General features: G+C 35.8%; 1 protein-coding gene and 1 pseudogene across 1 annotated transcript in view; one reads left to right on the forward strand and one right to left on the reverse strand.

The window, feature by feature from the left end:
- TDRD3 (tudor domain containing 3) overlaps positions 1–16701 on the reverse strand; it is a 408301-nt gene that overhangs the window by 162867 nt on the left and 228733 nt on the right. The window lies entirely within an intron of this gene.
- On the forward strand, positions 6863–7937 carry LOC101034310 (eukaryotic initiation factor 4A-I-like; annotated as a pseudogene).

The following is a 16701-nucleotide window of genomic DNA, read 5'->3' on the forward strand; positions in this document are numbered from 1 at the left end:
TTCTTGCTACAAACATGTTTTATATTCCCCTGACAAGTTTGAAGCCTCAAATACAAAGGATTATAGATATTACCAAGTTATTTTTAAAGATTGCATTTATATTATTCACAAGGTTTTTGCCAGAAATGCATCTTATATGCAGAGAAACTGGAGATTATATAGTTATTACAAAAAGGTTGAATATTACATAAAAGGAAAATGTCAATTTGCAGTTGATTTTTAGTAGTCACATCATGTTTTGATACTTGATGCCTGATATTTAAAATGTGTTCCATTGCTCTTGTATAACAGATATATGGATGATGATGATGATGATAAGAATTGTAAATATCAGATAAATTATTACTGAATACCAGAGAAATTAAAAAAAATTAATAATTAGTATATTCAGCCCTACTCACAATAGCAAAGACATGGAATCAACTCTGATGCCCCTTGATGACAGACTGGATAAAGAAAATGTTGTACATACACACCATGGAATACTACGCAGCCGCAAAAAGGAATGAGATCATGTCCTTAGCAGGAACATGGGTAGAGCAGGAAACCGTCATCCTCAGCAAACCAATGCAGGAACAGAAAAGCCAAACACTGCATGTTCTCACTTATAAGTGGGAGCTGAAAGATGAGAGCACATGGACACCGGGAGGGGAACAACATACACCGAGGCCTGTCAGGTGGGCAGTGGGGTGGGAGAGCATCATGATAAATAGCTAATGCATGTGAGGCTTAATACCTGGGTGATGGGTTGATAGTGCAGCAAACCACCACAGTACATGTTTACCTACATTACAGACCTGCACGTCCTTCACATGTACCCTGGAACTTAAAGTAAAATTAAACTAAACTTTTTTTAAAAAGAATTAGCATAATGACTTAAGAACAGGGCAAATCCTCTGTCTTCTGGAGAATATGTTGAACCAAAATACCAGATCATCACCAGTAACCACCTATTTGTCACACAAGAGATTCATCCTGAAATTAGCTTTTCTTTAAAAACCACTTCAAAAGTCTGAGTGGACTAGTAGCAGTTAGTGCATGTGCAGAAAGCTCTTAGAAGGGAAGATCATATAAACAGAAATTGGATTGGAAATTGAATATAAGCAATAAAAGCTTTTCTGGGAAAGCCAGTCATGTGCCATCTCCAGAAATATTTTACGTGCCATAATGTGAGCATGCCCCTAGAAGCTGATGCATTGAGGCAAAAAGTATACAAACAACCCCAAAATCTATAGTTTCGGACAATAACTCATATAATGTGCACCCAATGGCTGCAAAACCCAGAACCCAACTCCAGCTGATATCCACAGCAATGACTTAGCCCCTCTCTAGCCTTCATCTCTCATGTGCAGCCCTAAGGAATTTCAGACCTGCCTTAGTCCATTAACTTCTTTACCTCCTGCTTCCTTAGTCATGGATGCAGAATTAGGCAGAAATCCCTATAGTATTTACAGATACAGATATATATATATATATATATATATATATATATATATATATATATACACACACACACACACACATACACACACACAGATACATATAAGTATATATACGGATACACATATATGTGCATATACGTGTATATATGTATCTATATATCCATATAAAATACTTTTTATAAATAATACTTATATTTTAGAAAAGATACCTATGAATATCTAAATATATATTCACCTAAAAGTATATTTTAGTATTCAGTTAACATGTGCATAATTGTCTATAATAGATTGTGTTTAAAAATCAGCTAATACCAGTCATGTGCTTTTCAGAAGGTCAGGTATTGGTGAAGTCAGCAGTTCTGCAAACATGCTGTTTCTGCTGTTAATTTCTTGGCTACTTTACCTGCAGAACAGTGCCTGGCACAGAGTGAAAGCTCAAGAAACACTAGATCAAAAGGAAAGGCATAGAGGACTTGCAGATAGAATACCTACATTCAAATTTAGACTAATTCCCTTCAAACCTTTCTCAACTATAAGATGGGAATAATATTCCCTCACTTGGCTCTACTTTCCTTATAGAGATCTCTGTGATAGTAATAGTAACAGCTTCAGTAACAGTAATTATATCTGTAGAATTGGCTTCAAGAGCAGGAACAGTAGTGATAAGTAGAAATTACATTTTACTATAAACAGTATATTGGAATGGATTCATTGATTCATTCATTCCATTGCACCAGGAACCACACAATTGGCTAGATACACAGAGAGCAGACAGAATCCCTACCACAGGTAGGAAGGGTCATCACCTAGCTAGAGAAAAAAAAAATATTGCATGACAATGGGATAAACATTTGTACACATGGATTTACCTGAATGTTTTCTCTTTGTTTCTTGTCAATGTAAAATGTTCCACCATAATGTTCTGGGAACTACAACTAGCCTTTTCAACATATCTCTTTTTCTTACCATCTAAATTGGAACAAGTTTCTTTTCTTGGATAACTTTTACTTCCTCTCTTATTGACCTAGGTCTTTTTTTTAACAAATTTTTCATTGATTCACTTGGTATGTACCAGACATTTTGCTAACACTCAGATTTCAAAGATAAAACAGTTCCATCTTCAAGTAAAGAATGTTCTCCATTTTCAAGAAAGCAATAAAAAAAATCCAAAGTGACCACTTAGAAGACAGTTATAAGCTCTCTTTATGAATGAAGTCTCAGTATTGAGGGTAAAGTGCTAGGATATCTAAAACTTACTTTCAAAATAGTATAGAAAAAAATATGTATTTATACACAGGGAGAGGAAGCAAAGAAAATTTGTAACAGTTGAATGCAACAAATAGAAGTTTGTTGTTTTATTACTTCAATTTTTCTATATGTTAAAAGTTTTTTTTTATAAAAAGGGGAAGAAATGTACAAAAGCTTCCATGGATCACTCTGGGTTTCCATCTAGTTACAGAACTGTCCAGCAGTATGAGCTGGACCTCATATAAGTTATTAACCTCCCAACATCTCAGCCTTCTCATTGCTAAATGAGATTTTACATACCAGAATGGGTTCTTCTGCACATTAAATTAGATAATTCATGTAAAACATGTAACACAGTCCTGATGCTTAGAAGAATAAGACAAATATTAACTACTATTATTTTATTTTTAAAAGAATACTTCAGCCAGGCATAGTGGCTCACGCCTGTAATCCCAGCACTTTGGGAGGCCAAGGCAGGCAAATCACCTGAGGTCAGGAGCTCAAGACAAGCCTAGCCACAATGGTGAAACCCTATCCTTACTAAAAATGCAAAAATTAGCTGGGAGAGGGGGCACATGCTCTGTAAATCCAGCTACTCGGGAGGCTGAGACAGGAGAATCACTTGAACACAGGAGGCAGAAATTGCAAAGAGCCAAGATGGCACAACTGCACTCCAGCCTGAGAAAAAGAGTGAGACTCCATTAAAAAAAAAAAAAAAAAATGGCCAGGTGCATTTTACGAGTGGCTCACACCTGTAGTCCCAGCACTTTGGGAGGCTGCAGCAGGTGAATCACAAGGTCAGGAGTTAGAGACCAGCCTGGCCAACATGGTAAAACCCCATCTCTACTAAAAACACAAAAATTATCCAGGCACAGTGGTGGGCACCTGGAATTCCAGCTACTCAGGAGGCTGAGGCAGAAGAATCACTTGAACCCAGGAGGCAGAGGTTGCAGCGAGCCAAGATCACGCCACTGCACTCTAGCCTGGATGACAGAAAAATACTCTGTCTCAAAAAAAAAAAAAAAAAAATCTGTGAAATGATGTAGTATTTAAAATATGGAAATCAGGAAGATGGCATTTCCAGGAGTAGTAGAAAGTGTGTTTCCAGACAGCTAGGCAAGCTTTGGAGCGGCATCACTCTGGGGGTATATACCAATCTCTGGTGGTCTTAATCCTGAGTTCTAATGGGTCCCATGACTAGGGAAGACAAGAGACAAAGTCTGGAGCTTAGAGAGTACAAAATTTTAGATCAGAAACAATTGAATGAAGCTGGGGCGTTTGTAAAGTGACATCATCAGTAAGCAATCTAAAGAAAAGCCCTGTTGAACAATGTGAGATGGGGAAGATTCTTGCTTATATCTGCCTACCTAGTGAGTCAAGTTAGGCTCTGAGTAGAGCCCACATTCACAGGCATTTAGAACCAGAAGCGATATTTCTGTGTAGTTGAAAATTTATTTGAAAATGAACTCAAGTTAGTAGCATCATCTAGCATCTGGCAGAAGCAAACACAATCCTACAGAAGGGAAGGCACATTAAATCCACACTTCACAAAATTTCTAGAGAAAAGATTCCATGGAACATGAATTCACAATCAAAACTAATAAAATGCATAATGACCAAGGAAACATGGACAGAAGTCAACCAAAACAACCAGCTACAGAATCAGATTCATCAAAACTTGTTCAGATACATTTAATAAGCTTGTGAAAATAAATTCAACACATTTAAAAAATTAGAGGTATTGTGACAGCAGAACAAGACACTACAGAAATGTCCAGACTTTTGAAAGAACAAATTTTTACCTCTAGAAGTGAAAATCTAAAATTAAAATGAAAAAATTGTTACAAATTAAATAATAGAGGAGATGCAGCCTAAAAACTATTCAATAAACTGAAACATAGACCTGAAAAAATTACCCGGAACTTAATATAGACAACCAAAGAAGTAGAAAGTATAAAATTTCAGATGGAAAAAAAACAATAAAAGGAAGTGAATAGTGGCAATATTGAAAGAGAAAATGACTGGAAATTTCTCATAATTGTTAAGATGAATCTTCAGATTCAGAAATATATCATAAGCAAAAATAAGTGAAAATAAATCTACATTATATTGTAACTGCAGAACATCAGAGACAACAAGACTATCTTTAAAATTTCAACAACAATGGAAGCCAGAGGAGAGTGGAATTATATATTTTAAAGCTAGATGAAAATAACAAATCATTATAAAAATAAGAACGCTATATAGCTCTTATAGATCCATAACTAAAAATAAAGTACTTTTTAAGGTAAGAAAACTATTTTTTGAAAAAGTCAGCTGAGAAAAAAATTGAGAATATTGATGCCAACAGAAACTCCAAAGAAATTTCCAAAAGAGGAATACTGCTAAGAAAAAAAATTATCTCAGAAGGAAGGTCTGAGATGGAAAAAGAAACTGTGAGCCAAGAAAATAAGAAACATGAGGCAAATGTAAACAAACATCAACTAGAGAATATATTAATCAAAATAATATCTGATTTTTTTTGATTTTTGAAAATAAAGATAAAACTAAAATACTTCAGTGGCTTAAAAGTAGGGAGTTATTAACATTAATGCTTTTTAGGATAAAAGATGTTAATTTTAAACATTGCTAAGTATAAAAATTTTTAGTGAAACCACTAAAAGAAGAAAAATGCAATATATTCCTTGCCTCATGAAGTCTTTTTTTAATTGAAAGAAACTATACAGTTAAAAGGTCATTAAATATAAATAAAACCCACTACATGCCATTTCAATATCATACTGGAGGTCCTAATAATAGATAACATTTATTAGATATGACCATGTATCAGGCACTGTTCTGAGCACTTTACAGGACTTATTGAATCCATATATCTTGGAAGGTTATGTTTACTGTTATCCATTTTTGCAGATGAGAAAACTCAAGCTATATAGCTTATCCAAGATTATATAACAAGTTAGTAGTAGAGGATTGACCCACAGTCCAACACCAGAACTTGTGCACTTAACCACTACCTTATACCTTCCTACCCTTATTAGGGTACCCTCCTACCCTACTAATATATTATACTAATACAATTTAGCAGAGTTGCTAAACATAAAATTTATGTCTAAAATTCTGGCCCGGTGCAGTGAGTCACACCTGTAATCCTAGCACTTTAGGAGGCTGAGTCAGACTAATCACAAAGTCAGGAGATTGAGACTATCCTGGCCAACATGGTGAAACCCTGGCTCTACTAAAAATACAAAAATTAGCTGGGTGTGGTGGTGTGTGCCTGTAATCCCAACTACTCAGGAGGCTGAGGCAGGAGAAGCACTTGGACATGGGAGGCAGAGTTTGCAGTGAACCAAGATTGTGCCACTGCACTCAAGCCTGGAGACAGAGCAAGACTTCATCTCAAAAAAAAAAAAAAAAAAAAAAAAAAAAAAAAAAAAAAATATATATATATATATATATATATATATATATATATATACACACACACACACACACACACACATATACAGGTGATGATCGACTTATGACCTATGCAAATTACAACCATTCGACTTTACGACCACAATCGCTAGCCATGACTGCTCCGCGTCTGGCAGCGCAAACGTTGCCCAGCTGGGCGTACGACAGTGCGGACCAGCTTCTGGCAGCACTACCATCTCCACGTGCACTATTTCAACTGTACATATAGCCTACTCAACTTACGACCAAATCGTGTTATGACCATTCCGCGGTCCCGGCCGTGGTCGTAAGTCAAGCACTGCCTGTATTGCATTTCAGTAAGCCAGTAACAGTTTGAAAACTCCATCTTGGCTCACTGCAACCTCCACCTCCCAGGTTCAAGTGATTCCCCTGCCTCAACCTCCCAAGTAGCTTGGGACTACAGGCATGAGCCATCAAGTCCAGCTAATTTTTGTATATTTTTTTAGTAGAGATGGGGTTTCACCACACTGGCCAGGCTGGCCTCAAACTCCTAACCTCATGATCCACCCACCTTGGCCTCCCAAAGTGCTGGGATTACAGGCATAAGTCACCATGCCTGGGTAAAAACTCTACTTTTAAAACAATGCTATTTAAAATAGCAACAAAAAGTAAGATGCCTATTAATAAATCTCACAGGGTTGTAGAATATCTTTATTTAGACAATTATAAAAATAGTTTTAGAGTTTCTAAGGATCATGTCTGCAAGTCAGGACTCCAGAGACAGTGGCCCTGATGGGATGGAGACCGAAGGCATCACGGAGAGTAACTAGAATGAGATTGTTGACAGCTTGGATGACATGAAACTCTTGAATTCCCTCCTTCATGGCATCTATGCTTACGGTTTTGAGAAGCCCTCTGCTATAGCCATTCTACCTTGTGTCAAAGGTTATGACGTGATCACTGAAGCCCAATATGGGACTGGGAAAACGGCCTCATTTGCTATATTGATTCTGCAGCAGTCTGAATTAGATCTAAAGGCTAACCAGGCCTTGGTCCTAGCCCCCACTCAAGAATTGGCTCAGCAGATACGGAATGTGGTCATGGCACTAGGAGACTACATGGGTGCCTCCTGTCGTGCCTGTGTTGGGGGCACCAACGTACATGCTGAGGTGTAGAAACAGCAGATGGAAGCTCCCAGTATCATTGCGGGTACCCCTGGCCATGTGTTTGATATGCTTAACAGGAGATACCTGTCTCCCAAATACATCAAGATGTTTGTACTAGACATAGCTGACAAAATGTTAAGCCATGGATTCAAGGACCAGATCAATGACATATTCCCAAAGCTCAACAGCAACACCCACGTAGTTTTGCTGTCAGCTATAATGCCTTCTAATGTGCCTGAGGTGACCAAGAAGTTCATGAGGGACCCCATTTGGATTCTTGTCAAAAAGGAAGAGTCGAATCTGCCAATTCTGCATCAACATGGAATGAGAGGAGCGGAAGCTGGACACACTGTATGACTTGTATGAAACCCTGACCTCCACCCAGGCAGTTATCTTCATCAACACCAGAAGGAAGGCGGACTGGCTCACTGAGAAGATGCATGCTCGAGAGTTCACTGTCTCTGCCGTGCATGGAGATATGGACCAAAAGGATTGAGATGTGATCAGAAGTTTTGTTCTGGCTCTAGCAGAGTATTTATTACCACTGACCTGCTGCCAGAGACATTGATGCACAGCAGCTCTCTTTAGTCATCAACTATGACCTTCCCACCAACAGGGGAAACCATAACCACAGAATCAGTCAAAGTAGATGGTTTGGCCGTAAGGATATGGCTATTAACATAGTGACTTCCTCTCAACCAGGGTTCAATCTTGGGGGCTGAGGAGCAGCAGGAGGGGGAAGGGAAGGGAGCCAGGGGATGGACATGGTGACAGAAGAAGACAAAAGGACTCTTCGAGACACTGAGACGTTCTACAACACCTCCACTGAGGAAATGCTCCTCAATGTTACTGACCTCATCTGCAGGGCTGTCCAGCTACCTCACTCTCTCTAATCACATCTCATTCCTTTTGGTTCATATCTCCATGCACGGCAGAGACAGTGAAATCTAGAGCATGCATCTTCTCAGTGAGCCAGTCCACCTTCCTTCAGGTGTTGATGAAGATGACTTCCTGGGTGGCCGTCAGGGTTTCATACAAGTGTGTGTCCAGTTTCCACTCCTCTCAGGCAGGGTTCAATCTTGGGAGACTGAGGGGCAACAGGAGCGAGGAGGGAAGGGAGCCAAGGAATGGACATCTTGTCATTCTTTGATTAAATGTCACTTTTTGAGGCAAAAGAAAAAAATAGTTTTAAAACATTAAACACAAATGTATAAGCATGTTTGTGGATAAAAATAAGCAATATTATTAAAAATTATTCTTTCCAAAATATTTTGCAGATCCAATGCAATTGCAATAAAAGTCTACTAGGGTATTTTTTGAAATTTGCCAATGTGATTGTGAAATTTATATAGAAGATCAACGATCTAACACTATCTAAAACATTTCTAAAGGAAAGAAAAAATTGAAGTATTTGTCCTCCTCAATATTTATTTAGTATAAACCTGTAGTAATTTAGTCACCATGATATTGACACAAGATACAAACTAATGAAACTGAATAGAGAGTCCATAAATAGGCCATATATATGTTAATACCTGATATAAAACAATGCTACCCACTACAGCTAAAGAGGAAAGAATGGACCGAAAAACAAAGCTGAAATGATTATAACTCATTTGCGGAAAAAACTGATTCAAATACCTACTTTACCATTCACAAAAATCAATTCCAGGTGGATCAAGACCTAAACATAAAAGGTACAACTTTTAGGAAAAAATATCAGGGAATATCCTACGGCTTCAGTGTAAGGTGGAATTTTATTTAAAAGACTCAAAAAATGCAAACCGTAAAGAAAAGATGAGTGAATCAAACTGCATTTAAATTAAGAATTTCATTCCAAAAAGCTGACAACATACACACTCACTCTCTCTCTCTCTCTCTCTCTCTCTCATACACCATAAAGGAAGTGAAAGACAAACCACACATTATAAGAGGATATTTGCAACATCTGTAATTGTTAAAAATGTAGTATCCAGAATATATACAGAATGCCTATAAATTACTAAGAATAAGACAAATTACCCTATATTAAAATGGTGAAAATATATTAACAGGCATAGCAGAGAAAAGGAAGCATAAGTGACCATTAAACATGTAAAAGAAATTCACACTCGTTATTAATCACGGAAAAGCAAAGTAAAACCACAACAGTACATCATTTTATTCTAATGACATTGATAAAATTGTAAATGCATTAGCTAAGATGTAAAACAAATTTGGAGACATTATTAGTTTTTGTTTAGATTAATATAATTTGTAAAACATTTAGGCATTATCTTTTAATGTTGAAGATATGCATGCCTCATGACCCTGCAACTTTATTTGCATATGAATCTTAGGGAAGCTGTTACATGTGTCCACCAATAGATATACCTAAAAATGTTCCTAAGAGTGTTATTTGCAATACCAAAAAACTGAAAATATAACTGTGCAAGAGTAGGATGCAAAAATGAATTATGTTACATTTACGCTACAGTATAGGACACAGCAGTAAAAGCAAATACACTATACCTACATTCATCAATATAGGTGAATCTCAAAAGTTATGTTGAGGGAAGAAAACTAGACACATAAGAATATATATAGTGTGATTCCATTTATACACAGGTCAAAAGTATAATCAGACTATTACTCAGGAAATCATGCCTATGTAGTAAATGTAATTTTAAAAAGCAAGCCAAGATATTAGCAAAATTGCAGAATAGAGAGCTCTAAACTTTCCTTTTCCCCGTAGACACACTAGTTTAAAAGCAATACATGGATCAATTCCCAGTGTGAGAAATCAAGAAACTAATTGACACTACAGCAAGCTTCAGATTAGAACAAGCAAAAGAAAGAATCAGCAAACTAAAAGATGAGTCATTTAAAATTATCTAGTCAGAGGAGCAAAAGAAAAAGAATGTTATAAAGTGAGGAGAACTTCAGGGACTTAAAGGACATCATCAACTGGACCATAAGAAGTACCGGAGTTTCAGAAAGAGAAACGGGAGAAAGATTCAGAAAGCTTATTCAAATGAAATAATAACTAAAATCCCAAATTTTAAGAAATTGATCCAGATTTATGAAGCCCAAAGTATCAAAAATGAGATAAATCTAAAGAAGCCACACCAAAGCATATTATAATCGAATTGCCAAAAGTCAAACACAAAGAATTTTGAAGCAAGCAATAGAAAAGCTACTTTTACATTCCTGAGAACCCCCAAAAGGATATCAACAAACTTTTCAACAGAAATCTTGCAGTCCATAAAACAGTAGGATGATGTATCTAAAATGCTTGAAAAAGATTGCCAATCAAAAATAACTGGCAAAACTATCCTTTAAAAATGAAAGAGATAAAGACTTTCCCAAACAAAAGCTGAAAAAGCACATCACCACTAAACCTGCTTTATAGGAAATGCTAGGGAGTTCTTCAACATGGAACAATCATTAAGCAGAAACACAATAGCAAAAAGAATGTACAAAACACATTGGTAAAAGTAAGTGTATAAACATATACAGAATGCTGTATTATTGTAACAGTAGTAAATAAGTCACTTTTTTTTTTCCAAGATGGAGTTTCACTCTTGTTGCCCAGGCTGGAGTACAGTGGCGTGATTTCTGCTCACTGTAACCTCTACCTCCCAAGTGCAAGTGAGTCTTCCGCCTCAGCCTCCCAAGTAGCTGGGATTACAGGTGCCAGTCACCAATCTAGCTAATTGTTTGTATTTTTAGTAGAGCTGGGGTTTCACCACGTTGGCCAGGCTGGTCTTAAAGTCCTGACCTCAGGTCTTGAACTCCAGACCTTACTGCACCTGGCCAAGTCACTTTTAATTCTAGTTAAAAGGCAAAGATAAAAGTATTAAAATAACTATAATTTAAAAGTATGTTAATGAATATGAAGCATAAATAAATGTAAATAGAGACATCAATAACAAAGGGTGGTGGGGTAACAAGTAAAAATATAGAGTTATTGTATGCAATTGAAGTTATCAGCTTAAAACAGACTGTTCTACTTTAAGTTCAGTTCTTCCCTGTAAATAATGACTTTAAATGTAAATAAGTTAAATTCCATAATCACGTGGAATAGGTGAATGATTTAAAAAAAGAAAAAGACGGTGGCTCAAGCCTGTAATCCCAGCACTTTGGGAGGCCAAGGTGGGTGGATCACGAGGTCGAGAGATCGAGACCATCCGGGTCAACATGGTGAAACCCCATCTCTACTAAAAGTACAAAAAATTAGCTGGGCATGGTGGCACGTGCCTGTAATCCCAGCTACTCAGGAGGCTGAGGCAGGAGAATTGCCTGAACCCAGGAAGCGGAGGTTGCGGTGAGCTGAGATCACGCCATTGCACTCCAGACTGGGTAACAAGAGCGAAACTCCGTCTCAAAAAAAAAAGAAAAAGAAAAAGAAAACAAGATTCAACTATATACTGTCTACAACAGACTCACTTTAGATTTATGGCCCAATACAGGAAGAAAGTGAAGGGATGGAAAAAGATGTTTCATTCAAATCATCTAAAAATGAGTAGGAGTGATTATATCAGGAAAAAAATAGACCTTTAGTTGGAAACTATCACAAGAGACAAAGAAGGTTATTGGCTATTACATAATGATAAAATTGTCAGTTTCCTATTTTAATATTACAATTAAAAATATGCAGACACCCGACATTTGCACACTTAAATGTATAAGAAAAACACTGGCAGAACTGAAGGGAAAAGTAGATGACAATATAAAAATAGTGAGCTACTTCAATGCCCCACTTTCAATAAAAACATCCAGTCAGAAAACCAGTAAGAAAACAGCACACTTGGACTATTATTTTAGACCAAAGAAATCTAATAGACACACATTATAGTGCATTGCACCCAATGGCAGCAGACATACTTTCTTCTCAAGTACACATGGATCTTTCTCTTGAGGAAACAAGCAAAAAAGACAAATAACAACAACAACAAAAATCATAACATACCAAAACCTATGAGATTCAGCAAAACAGTAGTAAGAGAGAAGTTTATAACGACAAATGTACACATAGACAATGAAACAGAAGAAACAGCCAGGAATAAATCCACATATATAGTCAACTGATTTTTAACAAGAGCCAAGAATATACAGTAAAAGGACAGTCTTCTCAATGAAAGAAGCTGGAAAAACTAGATGTCCATTAAAAAAAAGAATGATCTCCAAATAACCTAACTTTATGCTTCAGGGAACTAGGCCGGGGGGAAAAAACAAAGCCCAAAATTAGCAGAATATTAGACAGAAATCAATGAGTAGCAAAACAATAAAAGAAAACAATGAAACTAAGAGCAGTTTTTTGAAAAGATAAACAAAACTGAAAAATCTTTAGCTGAACTAAGAGAGAAAAGATTCAAATAAAACCAGAAATAAGAGAGGAGACATTACAACTTATGTTATAGAAATAAAAAGGATTATAAGAAACTACTATGAACAATAACATGTCAAACAACTAGATAATCTAGAAGAAATGATAAATTCCTAGAAACATACCATCTACCAATACTAACTCATGAAGAAATAGAAAATCTGAACAGATCTATAACTAGTAATGAGATTGAATCTGTAATTAAAAAAAAAAAAAAAAAAACTCCCAACAAAGAAAAGCCAAGGATCAAGAAAAAGGCAAGGAAAGAATATCCATTCTTACCACTTATAGTCAACACAGTTTTAGAAGTCTTAGCCAGAGCAACCACATAAGAAAGCAGTAAAAACCATCTAAATCAGAAACAAAATAATAGAATTGTTCCTGTTTACAGATGACATGATTTTATATATAGGAAACCTCAGAGACTTTACATACACATACACATGCAAACACACACACACACACATACATACACACACACACACACACACTATAACCAATAAGTGAATTCAGTAAAGTTGTAAGGTACAAAATCAACATACAAAAATCAGTTGTGTTTCTATATAGTAACAATGAACTACGAGAGAAATAATGGAAACAATCCCATTTACAATAGCATAAAAGAATAAAATATTCAGAAATAAACTTAAGAAGTGAAAGACTTCTATACTGACTACAAGACATTGATGAGAGAAAGAAGACAAAAAATAAAAAGACATTCTATGTTCACAGACTGGAAGACTTAATTTAAATGTTCATATTAACCAAAGCAATCTACAGATTCAGTGTAATCTATATCAAAATCTCAATTGTATTTTTCATAGAAATAGAAAAAAAAGTTCTAAAATTCTTATGGAACCACAAAGGACTCCTAGTAGCCAAAACGATCTTGAAAAAGAAGAACAAAGCTGGAAAAATCATACTTCCTGATTTCAAAATATGTAACAAAGCTACAGTTATTTTTTAAAGTATGGTACTGACATACAGACATATAGACCAATGAAACAGAAGACAGCAACCAGAAATAAATCCACATATATGTTGTCAACTGATCTTCAAAAGAGCTAAGAATGTACAATGGGGAAAGGATAGTCTTAACAAATGGAGCTGAGAAAGCTACGAGTCCATATGCAAAAGAATGAAATTGAACCCTTATCTTACACCATACACAACTATCAACTCAAATGGATTGAAGACATAAACATGAAACCTGAAGCTGTAAAACTACTAGGAGTCATAAGGGTAATGATTCATAACATCGGTTTTTTTGGATATGACCCCCAAAAGCACAGACAACAAAAACAAAAAGAGACAAATGGGATTACATCAAACTAAAAAGCTCTGCACAGGCGAAGAAACAATCAACAGAGTGAAAAGAACACCTATGTAATGGGGGAATATTTTTGATAACCATACAGGTAATAAAGGTTCCTATTTAAAAAAATATGAAGAACTCAAACAACTCAATACAAGGAAATAAATAACACAATTTTTAAAACAGGCAAAAAACCAGAATACACATTTCTCAAAGAAGAGATAGATACTAACGGCCAACAGGTATCTGAAAAAATGCTAAATATCACTAGTTGTCAGGGAAATATAAATTAAAAACACAGTGAGTTATCACTTCAAATCTATTAGGATGACTATTCTAACAAAACACACAAAGATAAACAAGTAGAGTACCATGGTGCACTGTTTGTAGGAATGTCATTAGTACAGCCATTATGACAAGCAGTATGAAGGTTGCTCCAAAAACTGAAAATAGAACTACTCATTCGATCCAGCAATTTCACTTCTAGGTATGTATCCAAAGGATATAAAATAAGTGTCAAAAAGATATCTGCACCCCACTATTCATTGTACATTATTTGCAATAGCCAATATACAAAAGCAATCTAAGTGTCCATCAGTGGATGAATGGATAAAGAGACTATGCCATATATGTCCACAATGGAATACTACTCAGTCTTTAAAAAGAAAGAAATTCTGTCATTTGCAACAACATGAATAAATTTGGAGGACATCCTGTTAAGCAAAAAAAGCCAGACACAGAAAAACAAAGATTGCACGTTCTCACTTGTGGAATCTAAAAGAGTTGAACTCACAGAGGCAGAGAGTAAAATGGTGGTTACCAAGGGCTGAAGCGGAGGGTAGGAGAGATTGGGTAGATGTTAGACAAAGGATACAAAATTTCAGTTAGATAAGAGGAATAAGTTCAAGAGAGCGATTGTACAACCTGGTGACTATAGTTAATGATAATGCATTGTATTCTTAAAAGTCACTAAAAGATTTTAAGTGTTCACATCCCCCCAAAATAATGAAAGGTACTATATATGTTAGTTTGATCTAGCTATTCTACAATGTATACATATTTTGAAGCATATTATACATCATGTATACATTTATAATTGCATTGTGTATATTTATAGTTGTACTGTATTGTATACAATTTAAAATTTTTTAAGTAAAAAAGAGAAGGTGTGGGGTTCCATGTAGGAGGAACCCAGCCTCCCTGAAAGTAGGAAATGACCAAGGTTTGGACATAGTGAAAGGAGAGTTTCACTTCTTTTTTATTCTGTTGATCTTTGTACATCCAAAGGTTTATTGTGAAGTATCTCTCTATACACTTGACCTAAGTGTCTCTAAAGTAGGTAAAATCCAAATTCATTTCCAAATCTTCGGTACTTAGGTTTTGTTCTCTTTCATTAGGATGTCTACACATTTAACTATTCCAGTAAAAATTACCAAGTCGTACTTTTTTTAAAAGAGAGTTCTCATTTGTCTCCGTAAAATCATCTGTAGGAAGTTACCTCAAAATTAACCCTTAGACTCCCAGTTTGAGATGGTCGGTCCCCGCTTGCCCTGTCCTGGCATTTTGTGGTGGAAAGCTCTAACTCCACCAACTCTGAGAGAGCTGAAGGAAAGTGTCTTGTCCTTTGTTGAAGAGAGCAGCAAGCCAGAAGTAAACCTCGTGTTTTCAAACTTCAGGCTGTTCTTTCTCCATTAACTAAACAGGTCATCACACCAGTTTTTTTGTTTTTGTTTTTGTTTTTGTTTTTGTTTTTTGAGACTGAGTTTCGCTCTTGTTATCCAGGGTGGAGTGCAGTGGCGTGATCTCGGCTCACTGCAACCTCCGCCTCCTGGGTTCAGGCAATTCTCCTGCCTCAGCCTCCCAACATGAGTTTTTTGAATAAAATATTGACTGAGTTTTAAGGAAACAAACAAACAACAACAACAAAAAAAAAACTATTGGTTTTTAACACTACCAGCAACGGCCATCTTTTTGCTTGGCAAATACAGCCCTCACACACATGAGCTCTTACAAAAATCTGTTTGGAGGACAGTAAGCTGAAAAAAAAAAAAAAAAAAAAAAAAAAAAAAAAAAAAAAAAAGAAAGAAAAGAAAAAAATATTCATAGAAAAACCAAAAAAGAAAAAAAGAAGCTACTAATAATTACAAAATTCTGAATTGCAGTTACCTTGTAAAGGGGAGAAGAAAGGATGAGATTATGGAGTTATTTACAAGAACATTCAAAATTGTTATTTTGCTCTATTATTGTGTTTTGTGTTATTACTTTTAAACTGTATAAATAATATTAAATATTCTGTGTACGATCTATTTCCCTAAAACTAAAATTAAAACACAGACCATCTGAAAACATACACTATGTGCTTTGTACTTTTCATGTGTATCATCCATATTTATTAAAACTAGCTCAGACCTTAACATAAAATCAAAATTAAAAAATAGAATTCTATGCAAAAATATATACCCTCTGTAAAACCCCCAATACAATTAAAGAATTCTTTCAATCATTTTAGCATACTATGTAATAACTTGCATTGAATACCATTTACTACTAGAGTACTAGAAGGAAGATGGAGTTGTTCTGGGTGTCCTTCTCCACACAGCAGGTAGCAATTAGCACTGGAAAGAACTGGAAAAGGTTTAATCCTGGAAGCCACAGGATCCAATTTGTGCTTTAAAAGAAAGCACTTGGACTGCTATTTAGTACATTGCAGAAACAGGGAGTTAATTACTGGTAGTCTTTGATTGG

Source organism: Saimiri boliviensis, chromosome 16, assembly GCF_048565385.1.
Source record: "Saimiri boliviensis isolate mSaiBol1 chromosome 16, mSaiBol1.pri, whole genome shotgun sequence".
Lineage (NCBI taxonomy): Eukaryota > Metazoa > Chordata > Mammalia > Primates > Cebidae > Saimiri > Saimiri boliviensis.